This window comes from Pristiophorus japonicus, chromosome 8, assembly GCF_044704955.1.
Source record: "Pristiophorus japonicus isolate sPriJap1 chromosome 8, sPriJap1.hap1, whole genome shotgun sequence".
Taxonomy (NCBI): Eukaryota; Metazoa; Chordata; class Chondrichthyes; family Pristiophoridae; genus Pristiophorus; species Pristiophorus japonicus.
In genome coordinates, this window is record NC_091984.1 from 165,865,009 (window position 1) to 165,886,436 (window position 21,428).

The 21,428-nt window shown below is 49.9% G+C and overlaps 1 protein-coding gene across 1 annotated transcript in view; it reads left to right on the top strand.

Moving 5' to 3' along the window:
- The window catches only part of upb1 (ureidopropionase, beta), a 157,754-nt gene that overhangs the window by 135,354 nt on the left and 972 nt on the right, over window positions 1-21,428 (top strand). The window lies entirely within an intron of this gene.

A 21,428-nucleotide genomic window follows, 5' to 3' on the forward strand; every position in this document is an offset into this window, starting at 1 on the left:
GCGATTACACTCCAAAAGTACTTCATTGGCTGCAAAGCACTTTGGGACGTCCTGTGATCATAAAAGGTGCTATATAAATGCAAGCCTTGTTTTCTGTTTTAACAGTATCATTTTCATGGGCATTTTACAGAACCTCTGGAAAAAGATCAGAAATCTGTTTCGAAGAGGAACAACAGAAAAAGTTCCCCAGGGCCAAGAACATTATTTTGTGCCTCTTACTTTGGTTTTCAGAAGTGTGGGAAGCTTTCGGCTAACTTTTGACCTTTGTGCTCTAGATGCCTTCATCTTGAAGAAGTAATTTGGGACTTTGCTTACGAAGCATGACCATTTTGGTTAGCTTGCACTTCCACCCACCTCCTGAGTTTCTTCCATAAGTGAAATATCTCTCTTGTGGGACGCTGAAGTTGCCTGCAGTAAGCGTGGGAACAAGATATATCAGGGACCTCACGCACAATACTTGGCAGAGGAATACATTACAACAGTGACGACACCAAAACTACTTCATTGGTTGGGAAGTGCGCAGGAACGTCCTGAGGTTGTGAAAGGCGCTATATAAATGCAAGCCTTTTTTATTTCTTTTTCTTGTTTGTGTTGGTGCCAAAGGCTATGAGGTGTACAGCAGCAACATGAACCTGGTCTATTTCTGGTCTGTCACATCAGCAAGAAAGGTGTTCTCTGCCACTGCCTCGATGGAATACAGTATTGTAATGTATTTTCTTCATGGGCTCTTTGCTTAAGAATTCATAGCAACACGTTGCTCTTAAGAACTAGTTGGTTTATTAGCAAAGGTTTAACAATCACACTACACATTACCAGTTCAACTATTTTAGTTGTGCACTTTAAACAAATGTCCCCTGCAAGGGGGGGGTCACACTCCAAAATACATTTTTTTCCAGTGGCCCTTTTTTATACAAGTGCCCCCTGGCTAAAAGAGGAGGGGGGGAAACTAAAACCAACAAATTAAACTGTAGACATAAAATCAAATTAAAATTTGGTTGCCGGGGGTGATGATGCACTCCAGTCCCTCCGGCGCCCACCTCTCGCGGAAGGCCGCGAGCGTACCGGTGGACACTGCGTGCTCCATCTCCAGGGACACCCTGGCTCAGCTGTACCCGTGGAAGAGAGGCAGGCAGTCGGGCTGAATGACCGCCCGCTGCCTGGACCGGCTGATGGCACCCTTGGCCAGGCCCAGGAGCAGTCCTACGAGGAGTCCCTCCGACCTGCTCACTCCCCTCCACACAGGATGCCCAAAGATCAGGAGCATGGGACTGAAGTGAAACCAGAATTTGAGGAGCAGCCCCTTTAAATAGTGGAAGAGGGGCTGCAACCTCGCACATTCCATAAAAACATGGCAAATGGACTCCTCCAGACCGCAAAAATTACAGGCAGCCTGGGAGCCCGTGAACTGACTTAAAAACTTATTGCACGGGACTGCTCCGTGCAACAACCTCCAGGCCAAGTCCCCAATAAATAGAGGGAAGACTCCCGCATAGAGTGCACTCCATCGGGGACCCCCGCCTCCTCCGGACGGTAAGCTGGTGCGCCATGGTGTGTCCGGATGGCAAATGAGGATGGCAACATGGAGAGTGTGCAGGAGCAGCCTGTACAGGAAACCCCTCCGCGCAGAACTGAAAGGCACAGAGGGGATTTCCCCGAGGAGGCTCAAGTTGTGAGGTGCCGGCTCCCGTGGGAGGTTTCGGGGCTTGGCACCGATGAGGAATTCCGTCCTGACGGTCAGTTCGGACGGGATCTCCCCACGGTGCTTGAGCCTCCTCGACACACCAGCGCTGTTTTTAGTGACTCGGTGGCATTGGCCGCGGGCCGGACGTTGGCCCAGGATAGGTGCCGTACCAGCACGTCTGGCGCCATCCAGCCCGCTCATGCGCCATCGAGCAGGTCCCTGACCCTGGTCACCTCGCCAGCCACAGCCCTCTCGTCCCCCTGCCACCTAAAACCGTGGTCGTGGAGATACGGATTTCTGAGCAGCGGCTCCTGCAGGACAGCCGCCACTCCAGACAGGGGAGAACTGTGCTTCGTGGCGACTCTGTGCCAGACCCTGATAAGTTCCTGGTAAAAGATAGGCAGCACCCGCATGGCGAACATAGTAAAACATCCCAAGGCATTTCACAGGAGTGTTGTCAGACGCACATAAGGAGACAATTAGGACAGATGACCAAACCTACAAAGAGGTAGGTTTTAAGGAGCACTTTAAAGGAGAGAGAGGTTTAAGCAGGGAATTCCAGAGCTTGGAGCCAAGGCAGCTGAAGGCACGGCCACCGATGGTGGCACAAAGAAATTCGAGCATGAGCAGGAGGCCCAAATTAGCGGAGTGCAGACATCTTGGGGGGGTTGTGGGGCTGGAGGGGATTACAGAGATAGGGAGGGGCGGGGCCCTGGAGGGATTTGAGAATTTTTAAATCAAGGCGTTGCCAGACCAGGAGACAGCCATCATAGGTGGCCTGTGCCCCCCCTTGGTACCCATAGCTCCTTGTCTGCAGATCCAGGCAGGAACCATTTCACCGTGGTCCTCAGCAATGTTTAAGAAAGCTGTGTGGCCCTCAGGAAGCAATAACTGACAGCTACAGAAACAGCCCATAAAGGAGATCTTGAGCTGGTGCTCAGAGCCCGCTGCCTAATGAGTCCTGCCTTCACCGTCCCTCTCGCAACAAACTCAACTCTTTGCTGATGTCGTTCTCCTCCGCAACTACCAAGCGTCTCATTTGCTGCACAGCTTGCTCCTCATTAACATGAGCTCTACTCCCACCTTGCGTCTGTCTCAGTAGTGACACAAACATCTCGCTCAAAACAAATCCGACAATATTCCTGCTGTTCAGCACCACTGTGCCCCCCATTGTGTGTCTTCAATCACCGCCTCCTACTTCCCCAGTAGCTGGAGGGTCCCAGGTGGCTGATTGATGCTTTGTAATAGGAGCTTTGGGGGGATTCAGGTGGTCCTGGTCTTTTACCATGTTAAAGGCACGACAGCAATGCAAGTTGTTGCCTTTGGTTTTGGGCTGCTTCTCCTTGAAGAAAGGAGCCCATGATGTGCTGTGCACGTCGCGATATGGAACAGAGCCCAACTTTCAGCAGACATTCCGTAGTGGGCTGTTGTGTTTGGCTGTGTGTAAAGGAACATGGGCAGGGGCAGGATGGAGTTGCGAAGGGTATTGTGGTACCTCCTCATATAATTGATGTAATAGTGTTCAGCTCGGGGCGGCCTTGCGGTGCACGACGGAGATCGATGCACATCGCAGTTCATTGTAACAAGGTGTGAACCTCGGAGCCGAGTTTCAGCCCCGCCCCAAACGGGACGCATCTACCATCGGCCGCGGGGCGGGAGTGGCCAATGCAGCGGGTCAGCCGCCCCAACCAGTCACCAGCATCGGGCTGACCGTGTCACACTGTCCCTCCCTCAGTTACAGGGGAGGGCCGCTGAGAACTCTGCAGCCACTTTAGTGGCAAACACTGGGCCACCAGGGAGGGTTTTGACCAGGCCAGTAGCCATAATTGTCAGCCGGACCAAAATAAAATGGCGTCACTGGCAGCGCCAACTCCCCTTTAAGGGCAGCCCAGCCACAGAGAGTGTACCGGCGGCACCGCTCCCGCTCGGCAATTCCAGGAAAGGGGCAATTTCGATAAGGGTTTGCCGCCGGTCAGTAAGGGGTCAGAGCTGCGGCAGGAAAATGGGCATGGCAGCCATTCCGCACTGACACCTGGCCGCGGCTTTCGGCCCCCTACTGTTACCTTGGCTATCCTGAGATTCTGCACCCACTGTCAGGGCCACTTCCACCTCCTTCCCTCAAGGCTCAAAGACTGGGCCTTGCTTTTCTGGATTACAACAGCCACACCTCGACTGAATACCTGTGGACTCGTTAGAAACATAGAAACATAGAAAATAGGTGCAGGAGTAGGCCATTCGGCCCTTCTAGCCTGCACCGCCATTCAATGAGTTCATGGCTGAACATTCAACTTCAGTACCCCATTCCTGCTTTCTCGCCATACCCCTTGATCCCCCTAGCAGTAAGGACCTCATCTAACTCCTTTTTGAATATATTTAGTGAATTGGCCTCAACAACTTTCTGTGGTAGAGAATTCCACAGGTTCACCACTCTCTGGGTGAAGAAGTTCCTCCGCATCTCGGTCCTAAATGGCTTACCCCTTATCCTTAGACTGTGACCCCTGGTTCTGGACTTCCCCAACATTGGGAACATTCTTCCTGCATCTAACCTGTCTAACCCCGTCAGAATTTTATATGTTTCTATGAGGTCCCCTCTCATTCTTCTGAACTCCAGTGAATACAAGCCCAGTTGATCCAGTCTTTCTTGATAGGTCAGTCCCGCCATCCCGGGAATCAATCTGGTGAACCTTCGCTGCACTCCCTCAATAGCAAGAATGTCCTTCCTCAGGTTAGGAGACCAAAACTGTACACAATACTCCAGGTGTGGCCTCACCAATGCCCTGTACAACTGTAGCAACACCTCCCTGCCCCTGTACTCAAATCCCCTTGCTATGAAGGCCAACATGCCATTTGCTTTCTTAACCGCCTGCTGCACCTGCATGCCAACCTTCAATGACTGATGTACCATGACACCCAGGTCTCTTTGCACCTCCCCTTTTCCTAATCTGTCACCATTCAGATAATAGTCTGTCTCTCTGTTTTTACCACCAAAGTGGATAACCTCACATTTATCCACATTATACTTCATCTGCCATGCATTTGCCCACTCACCTAACCTATCCAAGTCGCTCTGCAGCCTCACAGCATCCTCCTCGCAGCTCACACTGCCACCCAACTTAGTGTCATCCGCAAATTTGGAGATACTACATTTAATCCCCTCATCTAAATTATTAATGTACAGTGTAAACAGCTGGGGCCCCAGCACAGAACCTTGCGGTACCCCACTAGTCACTGCCTGCCATTCTGAAAAGTACCCATTTACTCCTACTCTTTGCTTCCTGTCTGACAACCAGTTCTCAATCCATGTCAGTACACTACCCCCAATCCCATGTGCTCTAACTTTGCACATTAATCTCTTGTGTGGGACCTTGTCGAACGCCTTCTGAAAGTCCAAATATACCACATCAACTGGTTCTCCCTTATCCACTCTACTGGAAACATCCTCAAAAAATTCCAGAAGATTTGTCAAGCATGATTTCCCTTTCACAAATCCATGCTGACTTGGACCTATCATGTCACCTCTTTCCAAATGCACTGCTATGACATCCTTAATAATTGATTCCATCATTTTACCCACTACCGATGTCAGGCTGACCGGTCTATAATTCCCTGTTTTCTCTCTCCCTCCTTTTTTAAAAAGTGGGGTTACATTGGCTACCCTCCACTCCATAGGAACTGATCCAGAGTCAATGGAATGTTGGAAAATGACTGTCAACGCATCCACTATTTCCAAGGCCACCTCCTTAAGTACTCTGGGATGCAGTCCATCAGGCCCTGGGGATTTATCGGCCTTCAATCCCATCAATTTCCCCAACACAATTTCCCGGCTAATAAGGATTTCCCTCAGTTCCTCCTCCTTACTAGACCCCCCGACCCCTTTTATAACCGGAAGGTTGTTCGTGTCCTCCTTCGTGAATACCGAACCAAAGTACTTGTTCAATTGGTCCGCCATTTCTTTGTTCCCCGTTATGACTTCCCCTGATTCTGACTGCAGGGGACCTACGTTTGTCTTTACTAACCTTTTTCTCTTTACATATCTATAGAAACTTTTGCAATCCGTCTTAATGTTCCCTGCAAGCTTCTTCTCATACTCCATTTTCCCTGCCCTAATCAAACCCTTTGTCCTCCTCTGCTGAGTTCTAAATTTCTCCCAGTCCCCAGGTTCGCTGCTATTTCTGGCCAATTTGTATGCCACTTCCTTGGCTTTAATACTATCCCTGATTTCCCTTGATAGCCACGGTTGAGCCACCTTCCCTTTTTTATTTCTATGCCAGACAGGAATGTACAATTGTTGTAGTTCATCCATGCGGTCTCTAAATGTCTGCCATTGCCCATCCACAGTCAACCCCTTAAGTATCATTCGCCAATCCATCTCAGCCAATTCATGCCTCATACCTTCAAAGTTAGCCTTCTTTAAGTTCTGGACCATGGTCTCTGAATTAACTGTTTCATTCTCCATCCTAATGCAGAATTCCACCATATTATGGTCACTCTTCCCCAAGGGGCCTCGCACAACGAGATTGCTAATTAATCCTTTCTCATTACATAACACCCAGTCTAAGATGGCCTCCCCCCTAGTTGGTTCCTCGACATATTGGTCTAAAAAACCATCCCTTATGCACTCCAGAAAATCCTCCTCCACCGTATTGCTTCCAGTTTGGTTAGCCCAATCTATGTGCATATTAAAGTCACCCATTATAACTGCTGCACCTTTATTGCACGCACCCCTAATTTCCTGTTTGATGCCCTCCCCAACATCACTACTACTGTTTGGAGGTCTGTACACAACTCCCACTAACGTTTTTTGCCCTTTGGTGTTCTGCAGCTCTACCCATATAGATTCCACATCATCCAAGCTAATGTCCTTCCTAACTATTGCCTTAATCTCCTCCTTAACCAGCAATGCTACCCCACCTCCTTTTCCTTTTATTCTATCCTTCCTGAATGTTGAATACCCCTGGATGTTGAGTTCCCAGCCCTGCTCATCCTGGAGCCACGTCTCCGTAATCCCAATCACATCATATTTGTTAACATCTATTTGCACAGTTAATTCATCCACCTTATTGCGGATACTCCTTGCATTAAGACACAAAGCCTTTAGGCTTGTTTTTTTAACACCCTCTGTCCTTTTAGAATTTTGCTGTACAATGGCCCTTTTTGTTCTTTGCCTTGGGTTTCTCTGCCCTCCACTTTTCCTCATCTCCTTTCTGTCTTTTGTTTTTGCCTCCTTTTTGTTTCCCTCTATCTCCCTGCATTGGTTCCCATCCCCCTGCCATATTAGTTTAACTCCTCCCCAACAGCACTAGCAAACACTCCCCCGAGGACATTGGTTCCGATTCTGCCCAGGTGCAGACCGTCCGGATTGTACTGGTCCCACCTCCCCCAGAACTGGTTCCAATGCCCCAGGAATTTGAATCCCTCCCTGCTGCACCATTGCTCAAGCCACGTATTCATCTGAGCTATCCTGCGATTCCTACTCTGACTAGCACGTGGCACTGGTAGCAATCCCGAGATTACTACTTTTGAGGTCCTACTTTTTAATTTAGCTCCTAGCTCCTTAAATTCATTTCGTAGGACCTCATCCCTTTTTTTACCTATGTCATTGGTACCAACGTGCACCACGACAACTGGCTGTTCTCCCTCCCTTTTTAGAATGTCCTGCACCCGCTCCGAGACATCCTTGACCCTTGCACCAGGGAGGCAACATACCATCCTGGAGTCTCGGTTGCGGCCGCAGAAACGCCTATCTATTCCCCTTACAATTGAATCCCCTATCACTATCGCTCGCCCACTCTTTTTCCTGCCCTCCTGTGCAACAGAGCCAGCCACGGTGCCATGAACTTGGCTGCTGCTGCCCACTCCTGATGAGTCATCCCCCTCAACAGCACTCAAAGCAGTGTATCTGTTTTGCAGTGGGATGACCACAGGGGACCCCTGCACTACCTTCCTTGCACTACTCTTCCTGCTGGTCTTCCATTCCCTCGCTGGCTGTGGACCCTTCTCCTGCGGTAAGACCAACTCGCTACACGTGATACTCACGTCATTCTCAGCATCGTGGATGCTCCAGAGTGAATCCACCTTCAGCTCCAACTCCGCAACGCGGACCGTCAGTAGCCGGAGGTGGACACACTTCCCGCACATGTAGTCGTCAGGGACACTGGTGTTGTCCCCGTGTTCCCACATGGTACAGGAGGAGCATATCACGTGACCGAGCTGTCCTGCCATGACTTAACCCTTAGATACACTTAAATTGCCGACAACAATGTTAAAAGTTACTGACTAATAAAGAAAAAGAAAAACTACTCACCAATCAGCAGCCAATCACTTACCACGTTGGCTGTGACGTCACCTTTTGATTTCTTTCTACTTCTTTTTTGACTTCTCTCAGCTGGAGCTGCACCGGTATGCCTCTCTCAACTCCCGTCTCTCTGGACGCTCCCCGGACTGCTGAGCCTTTTATAGGCCGCTGCCTTTCTCGACGCTCCCCGGACTGCTGAGCCTTTTATAGGCCGCTGCCTCTCTCGACTCCCGCCTCTCTCGACGCTCCCCGGACTGCTGAGCCTTTTATAGGCCGCTGCCTATAGCCAGAAGAAACATCTCACTCCGACACTGCAGTGATCCACGTTGTTACAGACGACCCTTTCACTGCTGCAGCAGCAGCATTGGTTTCACCTCCCCAGTGCTGGACTCCCTATAGAGGGCGTTTATGGGCGTCAATATTTAAAGCAGGTTTTCGGCAGTGGGTCAGCGGTGGGAGAAAGTGCAGCTCGAGAGCACTCCTGGCATTAACCCGCCAAAGGGATTCGAGTTTAAACCCACATGAATTTGAAAGAAAGGCAGACTTGCATTTATATAGCACCTTTCATGACTTTTTGGAGTGTAGTCACTGTTGTAATGTAGGAAACGCAGCAGCCAATTTGCACACAGTAAGCTCCCACACACAACAAAAACAGATTATCTGGTCATTATCACATTGCTATGTTGATTGAGGGATAAATATTGGCCAGGACACCAGGGATAACTCTCCTGCTCTTCTTCAAAATAGTGTCATGGGATCTTTTATGTCCGCCTGAGAGAGCAGACGGGGCCTCGGTTTAAGATGGCACCTCCGACAGTGCAGCGCTCCCTCAGCTGGAGTGTCAGTCTAGAGTTATGTGCTCAAGTCCCTGGAGTGGGACTTGAACCCACAACCTTCTGACTCAAGGCGAGGATGCTACCCACTGAGCCACAGCTGACACGTGCAGATATCTCAGCTTGCCGATACTCAGATTTTGGAGTTCTGATTCAGGGTTTGTCCACCATTGAGGGAACAGAAACATAGAAAATAGGAGCAGTAGTCGGCCCTTCGGCCCTTCGAATCTGCACCGCCATTCACTATGATCATGGCTGATCCTCTATCTCAGCACCATATTCCCGCTTTTTCCCCATACCCCTTGATGCCTTTTGTATCTAGAAATCTATCTATCTCCCTCTTAAATATATTCAGTGACTTGGTCTCCACAGCCTTCTGTGGTAGAGAATTCCACAGGTTTACTACCCTCTGAGTGAAAACATTTCTCCTCATCTCGGTCCTAAATTTCCTACCCCGTATCCTGAGACTGTGACCCCTTGTTCTAGACTTCCCAGCCAGGGGAAACAGCCTCCCCGCATCCAGTCTGTCCAACCCAGTCAGAATGTTATACGTTTCAATGAGATCCCCTCTCATTCTTTTAAACTCTAGTGAATACAGGCCTAGTCGACCCAATCTCTCCTCCTACGACAGTTCTGCCATCCCAGGAATCAATCTGGTGAACGTTCGCTGCACTCCCTCTATGACAAGTATATTCTTTCTTAGGTAAGGAGACCAAAACTGCACACAATACTCCAGATGAGGCCTCACCAAGGCCCTGTATAACTGTAGTGAGACATCCTTGCTCCTGTACTCAAATCCTCTTGCAATGGGGAATCACCCTTTCCAAACCTCTAGGCTCAAAACATTCAAATACAAGCAGCCAGAAAATCAGACATATCAGCACAAATAGGACTGAGTGACGTGGGCCGGGGCGGGGGGAGATCTCACACATCACAGGTACCCACTGCTCCTCCTGAGGCTTCACGGCCTCCCTCGGATCCATCTCCTGCAGACACTGTGAAGAAACGCCAGACAATGCGCAGTTTCAGAATGGAATCATCATCATCACCATAGGCATGCTAAAAGTGAGTTTTGAGGTGACTGACCAGTCCAATGCAGGAATTACCAGACTCAGAATGGAATCATCGTTTTGCTGACAGTCTGACACTCTGCTTCACTCAGCCTCATCCGATAGGATTGCTCATAACTGCTTGTTCATCCCAGTAACGATAACAGGGAATTGAATAAGTACCTGTGGGGAAAGGGCGGGGGAGTGAGACTAGCTGAGGTGCTCTTGCAGAGAGCTGGCACGGGCTGAATGGCGGCCTCCTGTGCTGTAACCATTCCATGATTCTATACTTGCAGGAGCAAAGTCTGTGATGTCTGTAAGCTCAGGAGCCATTGTAGTGCCTGCCTGTTAATTATCCATGTAACTCTCAATCCTATTCCTAAATAGACATCTATCCAGCTCTTTTGTTTAATACACTCTGACTGTGCACGTATTGTGAAGGATTTAATCACCACACTGAGCCTTTTTAAGAAATTTAATGGGGTGCACTCCATTGCTCACATACTTGAGAACCTTTAGATACAGAAGCATGTCCCTTCTTCATGAATCAAGCCCACTTACCCACCTTGTAACTATATCCCGCATTCCTTTGTGTCCTGAACCATTTTATACAGTCTTTAATATCCTTCCCTAGTAACCTTCTGCACAATTCTGTACCGTTTGTTTGAAATCAGCCAATGTGCCAGACTCCTCCATCACCATCACTGGGTATGCCCTGTCCCACTGACAGGACAGACACACCAGGGGTGGCGGCACAATGATATACAGTCGGGAGGTAGTGACCCCGGGAGTCCTCAACATTGACTGCGGACCCCATGAAGACCTATGGCTTCAAATCAAACATGGGCAAGGAAACCTCCTGCTGATTACCACCTACCGCCCTCCCTCAGCTGATCAATCAGTGCTCCTCCATGTTGAACACCACTTGGAAGAAACACTGAGAGTAGCAAGGACACAGATTGTACTCTGGGTGGGGAACTTCAATGTCCATCACCAAGAGTGTCTCGGTATCTGAAGGACATAAGCTGCCAGACTGGGCCTGCGACAGGTGGTGAGAGAGCCAATATGTGTTGCAGCGTGCTGGTGTTCCAGTGGGTGGTGCCATTGTGCTGCTGAAAGTCACAGGCAGAGTGAAGGAGCTTGAGCAAACAGCCCGCCGTCCCTCGCTACCTGAACAGTCATTGGCTGCTCACAGATACATGGAACTGCAGCGCCCCCTGTGGGGGAGGTTTTCTTCATCATTCACACTTGGTAACAATTCTGAAAAAAAAAATTCTTCAAAGTCACTGGGGCCGAAATTGCCCCCCCCCCCCCGCTGGAAACGGGGCACACCGACCCTGTTTGTTAATTTTATCGGCGCAGTTGATGCGGTAGCCTCCTGAGCGAAATTCCGCTCTTTGGCTTTTTTCCCGGCGGACCGGAAGTCAGTCATAATGGGGGCAGGTGTGCGGCGGTGAGCGGAAGTTCGCAGTCTAGAGGGGTGGAAGTTGGGGACGGGCAGAGTGCCCACTGCTGTCAGTCATCAGCGTAGCGCTGATGTTATCTTCACGTGTCGCGTCACCACAGCTTTCCCCTTCACTTAAAGGGGAGATCAGCGCGATTCTTTAAGTTCTGTCCACTGGGCCACCAGGGAGGGTTTCGGCCTGGCCAGCGACCTGGCACCCAAGAGAGGTTGCCAAGCTGCCTATTGGCAGCCCGGCCAAATCCGGCGACATAATTGTCGGCCTGACAAAAAAAACATGGTGGCAGCGGGTCCTCCCCTTTAGTGGGAGCCGCACCATCATTTTACAAGGACTACAGCCTCACTGCACCGGCAGAAAAAACTGCTTTTGGCACCGCGTGGCGAGAGCAAGATTTTTCGGTGAAATTTCACCATCAAGGGGGGGTGGGGCACATCGTCGGTGCGTGCTCTGAGGACGCACTTAGCACGGATTGACAGCAGCAGAGTGGTGAGTGGGTCACCGCCGGGATACCGCAGGAGCGGAATTTTCGAATTGTGTGAAGAGCATTTCATCCTACCCAGACCTGCTGTAACAGTGAGGCAGCTTCCCACTGCAGCATGAAGCAACACTGAATCTTTCGATCTACCAGAAAACACAGCATGAGACAGGGTTGCCAACCCTCTAGGATCGCCCTGGAGTCTCCGGGAATTAAAGATGAATCTGCTGGAGAGTACTGCGAGCATCCCAGGAGAAAAATCGCTGGTGGCTTTGAACACTTTCGCGAATTAGTTATAAAAATAATTGGCGTTGAGAGAAAAGTCTGTTTGAGTGTGCGGGATGTTTGGAGGCAGGATGAAATCTCCAGGAATATGTCCAACTAGAGTTGGCAATCCTGGGTGAGGAGGGTCCCGACCCAGGAGGGACCCTCCCCCCATGGAGAGTTCAGCGTGGGGCCTGGGCCATTTTAACCCTCGGGCCTCACGCGAATAATCCATCAGTGCCCCCCCCGAAGTTTGTGCTGGGAGAGGGAAGACAGGCAGGAGACTGATGTCATCAAGGCCCCACAGAACTGGCTTCAAACAGCTGGTGGGGCTGGGAGGGAGAGGCCCGAGGAACCTTTCAAACTTCACTTACCTTTACCTCTTCTGCCTCCTCGCAGGGCGAGCGGGCTCGAATCACAGCTTGGGAATATAGGAACTTGGGAAACATAGAAAATAGGCGCAGGAGTAGGCCATTCGGCCCTTCGAGCCTGCACCACCATTCAATGAGTTCATGGCTGAACATGCAACTTCAGTACCCCCTTCCTGCTTTCTCGCCATACCCCTTGATCCCCCGAGTAGTAAGGACTACATCTAACTCCTTTTTGAATATATTTAGTGAATTGGCCTCATCAACTTTCTGTGGTAGAGAATTCCACAGGTTCACCACTCTCTGGGTGAAGAAGTTTCTCCTCATCTCGGTCCTAAATGGCTTACCCCTTATCCTTAGACTGTGACCCCTGGTTCTGGACTTCCCCAACATTGGGAACATTCTTCCTGTCTAAACCCATCAGAATTTTAAACATTTCTATGAGATCCCCTCTCATTCTTCTGAACTCCAGTGAATACAAGCCCAGTTGATCCAGTCTTTCTTGATATGTCAGTCCCGCCATCCCGGAAATCAGTCTGGTGAACCTTCGCTGCACTCCCTCAATAGCAAGAATGTCCTTCCTCAAGTTAGGAGACCAAAACTGTACACAATACTCCAGGTGTGTCCTGTACAACTGTAGTAACACCTCCCTGCCCCTGTACTCAAATCCCCTCGCTATGAAGGCCAACATGCCATTTGCTTTCTTAACCGCCTGCTGTACCTGCATGCCAACCTTCAATGACTGATGTACCATGACACCCAGGTCTTGTTGCACCTCCCCTTTTCCTAATCTGTCACCATTCAGATAATAGTCTGTCTCTCTGTTTTTACAACCAAAGTGGATAACCTCACAATTATCCACATTATACTTCATCTGCCATGCATTTGCCCACTCACCTAACCTATCCAAGTCACTCTGCAGCCTCATAGCATCCTCCTCGCAGCTCACACTGCCACCCAACTTAGTGTCATCCGCAAACTTGGAGATACTACATTTAATCTCCTCGTCTAAATAATTAATGTACAATGTAAACAGCTGTGGCCCCAGCACAGAACCTTGCGGTACCCCACTAGTCACTGCCTGCCATTCTGAAAAGTACCCATTTACTCCTACTCTTTGCTTTCTGTCTGCCAACCAGTTCTCAATCCACATCAGCACACTACCCCCAATCCCATGTGCTTTAACTTTGCACATTAATCTCTTGTGTGGGACCTTGTCGAAAGCCTTCTGAAAGTCCAAATACACCACATCAACTGGTTCCCCCTCGTCCACTCTACTGGAAGCATCCTCAAAAAATTCCAGAAGATTTGTCAAGCATGATTTCCCTTTCACAAATCCATGCTGACTTGGACCTATCATGTCACCTCTTTCCAAATGCGCTGCTATGACATCCTTAATTCAGGTTAAAAGGATCAGTAAGGGTGCTCGAAATGACCGCGTGATGAATATAACAAGGTGCCTTTCGCTATAATGAAAAAGAATGGTTGGGGAGGAAGATGCACATTAAAGGACGAAAGTGACACTGAAATTGCAGAGAAAGAATTTGAATTTATATAGCACCTTTCACATCCTCAGGACATCCAAAAGCACTTTACAACAGTGACTACACTTCTGAAGTATTCAATTGGCTGTAATATGGGAAACGCGGTAGCCAATTTGCGCACAGCAAGCTCCCACACACAGCAATGTGATAATGACCAGATAATCAGTTTTTGTGATGTTGATTGAGGGATAAATATTGGCCAGGACACTGGGGATAACTCCCCTGCTCTTCTTCGAATAGTGGCCATGGGATCTTATATGTCCACCAGAGAGAGCAGACGGGGCCTCGGTTTAACGTATCATCCGAAAGACGGCACTTCCCTCAGTACCATACCGAGATGCCAGCCTGGAATCTGTGCTTAAATCTCTGGAATGTACCATGAATCCACACTGTCTCACTCAGGTGTGAGAGCTGCCACTGGGCCATGGCTAACAGGATCAGCAGGCCTGGAGATGGCAAGTGTGTCGTTTGAACCCAGGCAGCTAGAGGTTCATTAGCCTAAGATTAGCCACAGCACCGTGTTGACTGTTACAGGTATTACTCAGCTGCCCATAGTTTCCACACAACACATTTTGCCAATGATAGATTACCACAACATCAATGATTTGTCATTTACAGCTTCAGTCCTGCTCAGTGAGGCACATTATCTCACTTGAAGTAGCATAAAAAGGCCAATTCTGCACTTCTAAATGTGGGTCATGCTTTAAGGGGATACAAGCCAGAGATGAGGGGGGGGCGCGGGGGGAGGGGAGTGTGGGGTGCAGGGGGGGGGAGGGGGGGTGACTCTGTGGAGGGAATGCATGGGGGGAGGGGGAGTGACGTGGGGGAGGGAAATGCATTGGGGGGGGAGGGGGAGTGACGCTGTGGAGGGAATGCATGGGGGGTAGGGGGAGTGACGTGATGGGGGCAATGCACGGGGGGGGGAGTGACGCTGTGGAGGGAATGCATGGGGGGGTGAGATGGAGTGACGCTGTGGAGGGAATGCATGGGGGGGTGGAGGGGGAGTGACGTGATGAGGGGAATGCACGGGGGGGTGGGGGAGTGACGCTGTGGAGGGAATGAGGGGGGGCTGGGGGGAGTGCACGGGGGGGGGGGAGTGACGCTGTGGAGGGAATGAGGGGGGAGAAGAGTGATGTGATGGGGGGAGTGCACGGGGGGGGAGGGGGAGTGACGCTGTGGAGGGAATGAGGGGGGGGAGAGTGATGTGATGGGGGGAGTGCACGGGGGGGGTGGGGGAGTGACGCTGTGGAGGGAATGAGGGGGGGTGGGGGGGAAGAGTGATGTGATGGGGGGAGTGCACGGGGGGGGAGGGGGAGTGACGCTGTGGATGGAATGAGGGGGGGGAAGAGTGATGTGATGGGGGAGTGCACGGGGGGGAGGGGGAGTGACGCTGTGGAGGGAATGGGGGGGGATGGGGGGGAAGAGTGATGTGATGGGGGGAATGCACGGGGGGGGAGGGGGAGTGACGCTGTGGAGGGAATGGGGGGGGGGGTTGGGGGAGTGCACGGGGGGGAGGGGGAGTGACGCTGTGGAGGGAATGAGGGGGGGGGAAGAGTGATGTGATGGGGGGAGTGCACGGGGGGGAGGGGTAGTGACGCTGTGGGGGTGGTGGGGGGGAAGAGTGATGTGATGGGGGGAGTGCACGGGGGGGAGGGGGAGTGACGCTGTGGAGGGAATGGGGGGGGTGGGGGGGAAGAGTGATGTGATGGGGGGAATGCACGGGGGGGGGGGAGGGGGTTGTTTGAGGGAGGGGATGATTTGGCCAATCAGCTGTGAGGTGGAAGCTTTTATAGTATATTTCATGGTAGCAACTAATCAGCTGGCTCAGTGGCCACTCAACTCCTGCCTCAGGCTGACAGAAGTGGTTCCCAAGCTGCATGAATCCTGTGGTCAGCCAGACAATTTGAAAGGTAGGGGAAAAAGGCACAAGGTCTGGCAACAAGGTAATAATGAATTGAATAAGGTCTCCTGCCTCTGCCAATCGGGTTGCTGCGGCACCAGCAAACACGCCCCAAGGAAAGACACGTGGGGATGGGATCACAACGGGTTCCTGGCCCACTCCAACTTATTTCAAATTTTCCACCCGACCCAACTCCGATCACGCCCGCACGGACCCCAGAAAATTGCGGTCTACATTGTCTAAATGTAGATGTACCTTTTCCAGAGTTAGTTTGTATTTATTGCCCAGTGTGGGCAGTTTGTACCATAACTGAGTGGAACAATAGCTGCCCCAGCCCCTCTCCCTACTCAGTACACTGTAGCTGCTCCTTACACTCAAAGAACTTTGTTTCATCTAATACTTTTACCATCCAGGAGCATTTCAAGAATGAATTTACATCGGGTGATGGACAGAAGGGTAAGCAGAAAGCTTTTCCAGGTTGTTCTTCCTTTTCGTGAGTTGTAGTCTGGTGTAATTGTTATTGCTAACAATCATTTCATTAGCTTTCATTAGATAACATGTCTATTGTAGGTTAATATTGTAAAACAGAACATCCATCTTTCAAGCAGCTTGTTTTATTGGGCAGATTTTGCCTGTGCCTCTCACTCACCCAATCACACATAAATCACCAACATACAGAAACTGGTTTTAAACTGCTTACAACCACCTCTGACCCACTCCGTGAAGCCCCTTTACCCACCTCAGAAACCTGTGCAGGAGGGGTTCAGGTTCTTGCCTTGCCTCAATTATAGCGGGTTCCCTCCGAGATCAGAGGTGCAGTATTAACTGGGCAAGTGAGACCAGCCACCTCCATCGACCAGCGAAGGCTCGCTCCACACATAGCACCTGCTGGAAGTGCTTCTGTTTACGTGTTTTAACGCAGTATTTTCTACCCTCTCGCAGCTCAGGATGGCTCTCCCTTCGATGTGTGCTTCCCTCCCATGGGGAGCAGGCTGGCCCTTTCCCAGGACCTCCTCCCACGTGGGCATGGCCCAGATCGGCCCATCCCAGCACTCCCTTATGCTGCAGCACTCTATAAGCCTCACCTTCTGTTATATAGGTGATAACAGGCTGAAGTCTCTCACATCCATCTGTGCCTGCATGCATCGCCTGCAATGTAAAACCAGCCCTCGCAATGCTTCACCACTACAGGTACCGCTTCAAGATTAAAACCCATCTCCAGTGGCTGCTCAGAGATAGAAAATCGGTGCAGGAGTAGGCCATTCGGCCCTTCGATTAGAGAAGCTTGTAACAAAAGCAGAGTTGTTTTAATGGAAGAGATTAATGTTCATGTAGATTGGGAAGGGCAGAGTGGCTCCAGCCAGAAAGGTGGTGAATTTCTTGAGTGCATTCATGATAGTTTTCTGGAGCGATATGTTCTAGAGCCAACAAGAGGGCAGGCCATACTAGATTTAGCAATGAGTAATGAGCCAGACTTTGTTAGATAAATGCTCCCTTATTGTTAGATTATTAACTGTGACCATAATAGGACTGAATTCAATGTTGGGTTTGGAAAGGGGATAGGTCGCACAGTCACTAAGATTCCAGGTTTTGGGATGACGGACGACAGCAAACTGGTCAAAGCCGTTATTGGGTAAAGCTATGGATGAACAGTAGGAAATGTTCAAAAAATAATTTAGCTTAATCATCATCATAGTATCGAGGATGACTTGCTTCCACGCTCACAGGTGTTTCAATGAAGGACCTAATATTCCAGGTCCTGAACTACATATTGAATGGTGGAAGATGCCTGTGCGTGGACTTTAACATGTAGTGGCCGTTGCACACCAGCCACCACATGGGCTTGACAGAACTAGGTCTTGGTCCAGTGGCAAGGGTTAACCAAGACGACTGCTGCACAGACTGAGCGCGCACACATATCGCAGTGCGGACTGGCCCATACTGCCCCTGGGCCCTTGCCTTTCCTGGGCCCCAAACTCGCGCATCTCCTGGGCCCCGGTCACGTCGCTCCGCAATCACTCGCTACTCCTGCACCCCAACCTCGCCGCCCCTGCTGTACCTGCCCACGCTCCAATGACCTGGATCTTGGTGACATCCAATCCAGTCGCCCTCTTCACAGCCGTTGCCCTCCTGCACGCGTTGTACCTGGGAGCGATATGCTCCACGCTGCTCCTTTGAAGACCCCGACCTGCTGATGGTCCTTGCAGGTTGGGGCCTCCACGCTGAATGCTGGGTCAGGCCCCATGCTGATACAGGGCCAGTATATACCCCTAAGGACAATTGCTCTATTTACCAAAAAAACAGCCATGCTCAACAAAAGAGAGAACATAAAACTAAAGAAAAGAGCATATAAAGTGCAAAGAATAGTGTAGATCCAGGAGACGCAGATATATATAACTATATAATATATAAATAAAAGATAGTAAAAGCTGCAAAAAGCAATGTGAAAAGAAACTTGCGAGGGATATCTAGATAAACAAAAACTTTTTACAATTATAATTGGAAGAAAAAGGATAGTCAAGTTATTGTGGGTCCTTTATCCCGGTAATATTGGAAATGAAAATAAAGGAATGGCAGACAAGCTTAGTGTCAGTCTTCACAGTAGAGGAAGAGGATAATATACCTGACAATACAGAGAAACTAATACTGAATCAAGGACTGGAACTTGCTTCATCCCCAGCATCGAAGCACTGACCACACTCGACCAGCTCCGTTGGGTGGGCCACATAGTCCGCATGGCAGACACAAGACTCCCAAAGCAAGCGCTCTACTCGGAGCTCCTACACGGCAAGCGAGCCCCAGGTGGGCAGAGGAAACGTTAAAAGGATACCCTCAAAGCCTCCCTGATAAAGTGCAACATCCCCACCGACACCTGGGAATCCCTGGCCAAAGACCGCCCTAAGTGGAGGAAGTGCATCCGGGAGGGCGCTGAGCTCCTCGAGTCTCGTCGCCGAGAGCATGCAGAAATCAAGCACAGACAGCGGAAAGATCATGCGGCAAACCAGTCCCATCCTCCCTTTCCTTCAACCACTGTCTGTCCCACCTGTAACAGAGACTGTGGTTCTTGTATTGGACTGTTCAGCCACCTAAGGATTCATTCTAAGAGTGGAAGCAAGTCTGCCAATTCTGAGGGACTGCCTATGATGAAGGGAACTCGCTAAAGTTAGTGTAAGCAAAAGAAAATTAGAAAAAATAATGTCACTAAAGACTGACAGATCCCCAGGACCAGATGGTCTCCAGCACAGGCTTTACCGGGATGAGGAAATCGCCGATACATTAGCCATAATCTTCCAAAGCTCGCTTGATTCAGGAATTGTCCACTTAGATTGGAAAATTGCAAATGTAACTCCATTATTGAAGAAAGGTGAGAAAGAGAAACCAGGACATTATAGACCTGTTAGTTTAATCTATAATTAAGGACAAAGTGATTTAGCATTTGGAGAAATTTGAGCTGATTAGAGAGAGCCAACATGAATTTATAAAGGGTACGTCATGTCTAATGAACCTAATTGACCTTTTTGAGGAAGTAACTAAAGTAGTAGACAGGGGAACATCTATGCATGTAGCTTATATGGACTTCCAGAGGCATTTGTTCAGGTTCCACATAAGAGTCTGTTTGCTACAATTAAAGCTCATAGAATTGAAGTCAAATTATTGATCTGTTAGGAGATGGCAGAGAAGGTAGAAGGTGGAGAGTAGGGATAATGGATATGTTCTTGAAATGGAAGGAAGTGACTTGTGGCATCCCACAAGGGGCTGTGCTGGGCCTCAACTGTTCACTATATTTATTAATGATTTGGATAACACAATAGAGAGCCATATAATCCAAGTTTACCGATGACACAAAGGGGTCAAAGTTTCGGCCCGAGTTGCTCCTATTTTTTTTGGAACAACTAGTTTAGAATGGAGTATCTTAGAAATTGCAATTCTTGGCATTTTGTTTGCTCCAGTTCTAGTGAGTTAGAACAGTTTCATTTTAGAACAGATTTTTTTTTCTAAAAGGGGGTGTGTCCGGCCACTTACGCCTGTTTTGCAAGTTTAGGCAGCGAAAACTTACTCCAAACTAACTTAGAATGGAGTAAGTGTCGATTTTTGTACGCTCAGAAAAACCTTGCCTACACGTATAAATCAGGCGTAGGGAACGAGAGATGGGGGAGGGGGGTTTACAAACATTAAACACTTCACTTCTACAAATAAAGAGCCATCATCAATAATAAATGAAAAAGAAATCAATCCATAAAAAAAAAATTTAAAATTAAAGAATCACTCAATAAATAAAAAACATTTTCTACTCACCTACTGCAGCACCGGGGAGAAGGTGGGGGGGGGGGGGGGGGGAGAGATAAGATGGGGGAGGAGAGAAAGAGAAGATGGGTGAGGAAAGAAGATGGGGGGGAAGAGAGAGATAAGATGGAGGAGGAGAGAAGATGGGGGGGAGAGAGAGATAAGATGGGGGAGGAGAGAAGATGATGGGGGGGGAAAAAGAAGAAGATGGGGGGAGGGAGAGAGAGATAAGATGGGGGAGGAGAGAAAGAGAAGATGGGTGAGGAGAGAAGATGGCGGGGGGGGAGAGAGAGATAAGATGGAGAAGGAGAGAAAGAGAAGATGGGTGAGGAGAGAAGATGGGGGGGAGAGAGAGATAAGATGGGGAGGAGAGAAAGAGAAGATGGGTAAGGAGAGAAGATGGGGGGGGAGAGAGAGAGAGAAGATGGGTGAGGAGAGAAGATGGCGGGGGGGGAGAGAGATAAGATGGGGAAGGAGAGAAAGAGAAGATGGGTGAGGAGAGAAGATGGGGGGGGGGAGAGAGAGATAAGATGGGGGAGGAGAGAAAGAGAAGATGGGTAAGGAGAGATGGGGGGGGGAGAGAGAGATAAGATGGGGAGGAGAGAAGATGGGGGGGGGAGAGAGAGATAAGATGGGGAGGAGAGAAGATGGGGGGAGAGAGAGATAAGATGGGGGGAGAGAAGATGATGGGGGGGGGGAAGAGAAGAAGATGGGGGGAGGGAGAGAGAGATAAGATGGGGGAGGAGAGAAAGAGAAGATGGGTGAGAGAAGATGGCGGGGGGGAGAGATAAGATGGGGAAGGAGAGAAAGAGAAGATGGGGTGAGGAGAGAAGATGGGGGGGGAGAGAGAGATAAGATGGGGGAGGAGAGAAGATGGGGGGGGAGAGAGAGATAGATGGGGAGGAGAGAAAGAGAAGATGGGTGAGGAGAGAAGATGGCGGGGGGGAGAGAGAGATAGATGGGGGAAGGAGAGAAAGAAGAATGGGTGAGGAGAGAAGATGGGGGGAGAGAGAGATAAGATGGGGGAGGAGGAGAAGATGGGGGGGGGGAGAGAGAGTAGATGGGGGGGGAGAGAGAGAGAAGATGGGTGAGGAGAGAAGATGGGGGGGGGAGAGAGATAAGAGGGGGAGGAGAGAAAGAGAAGATGGGTGAGGAGAGAAGATGGGGGGGGAGAGAGATAAGATGGGGGAGGAGAGTAAGAAGAAGATGGGTGAGGAGCGCAGGCGGGGCCCCAGTTTGGTCGCCTCTCGGCGCACCGCTGTGTGCTCGCGC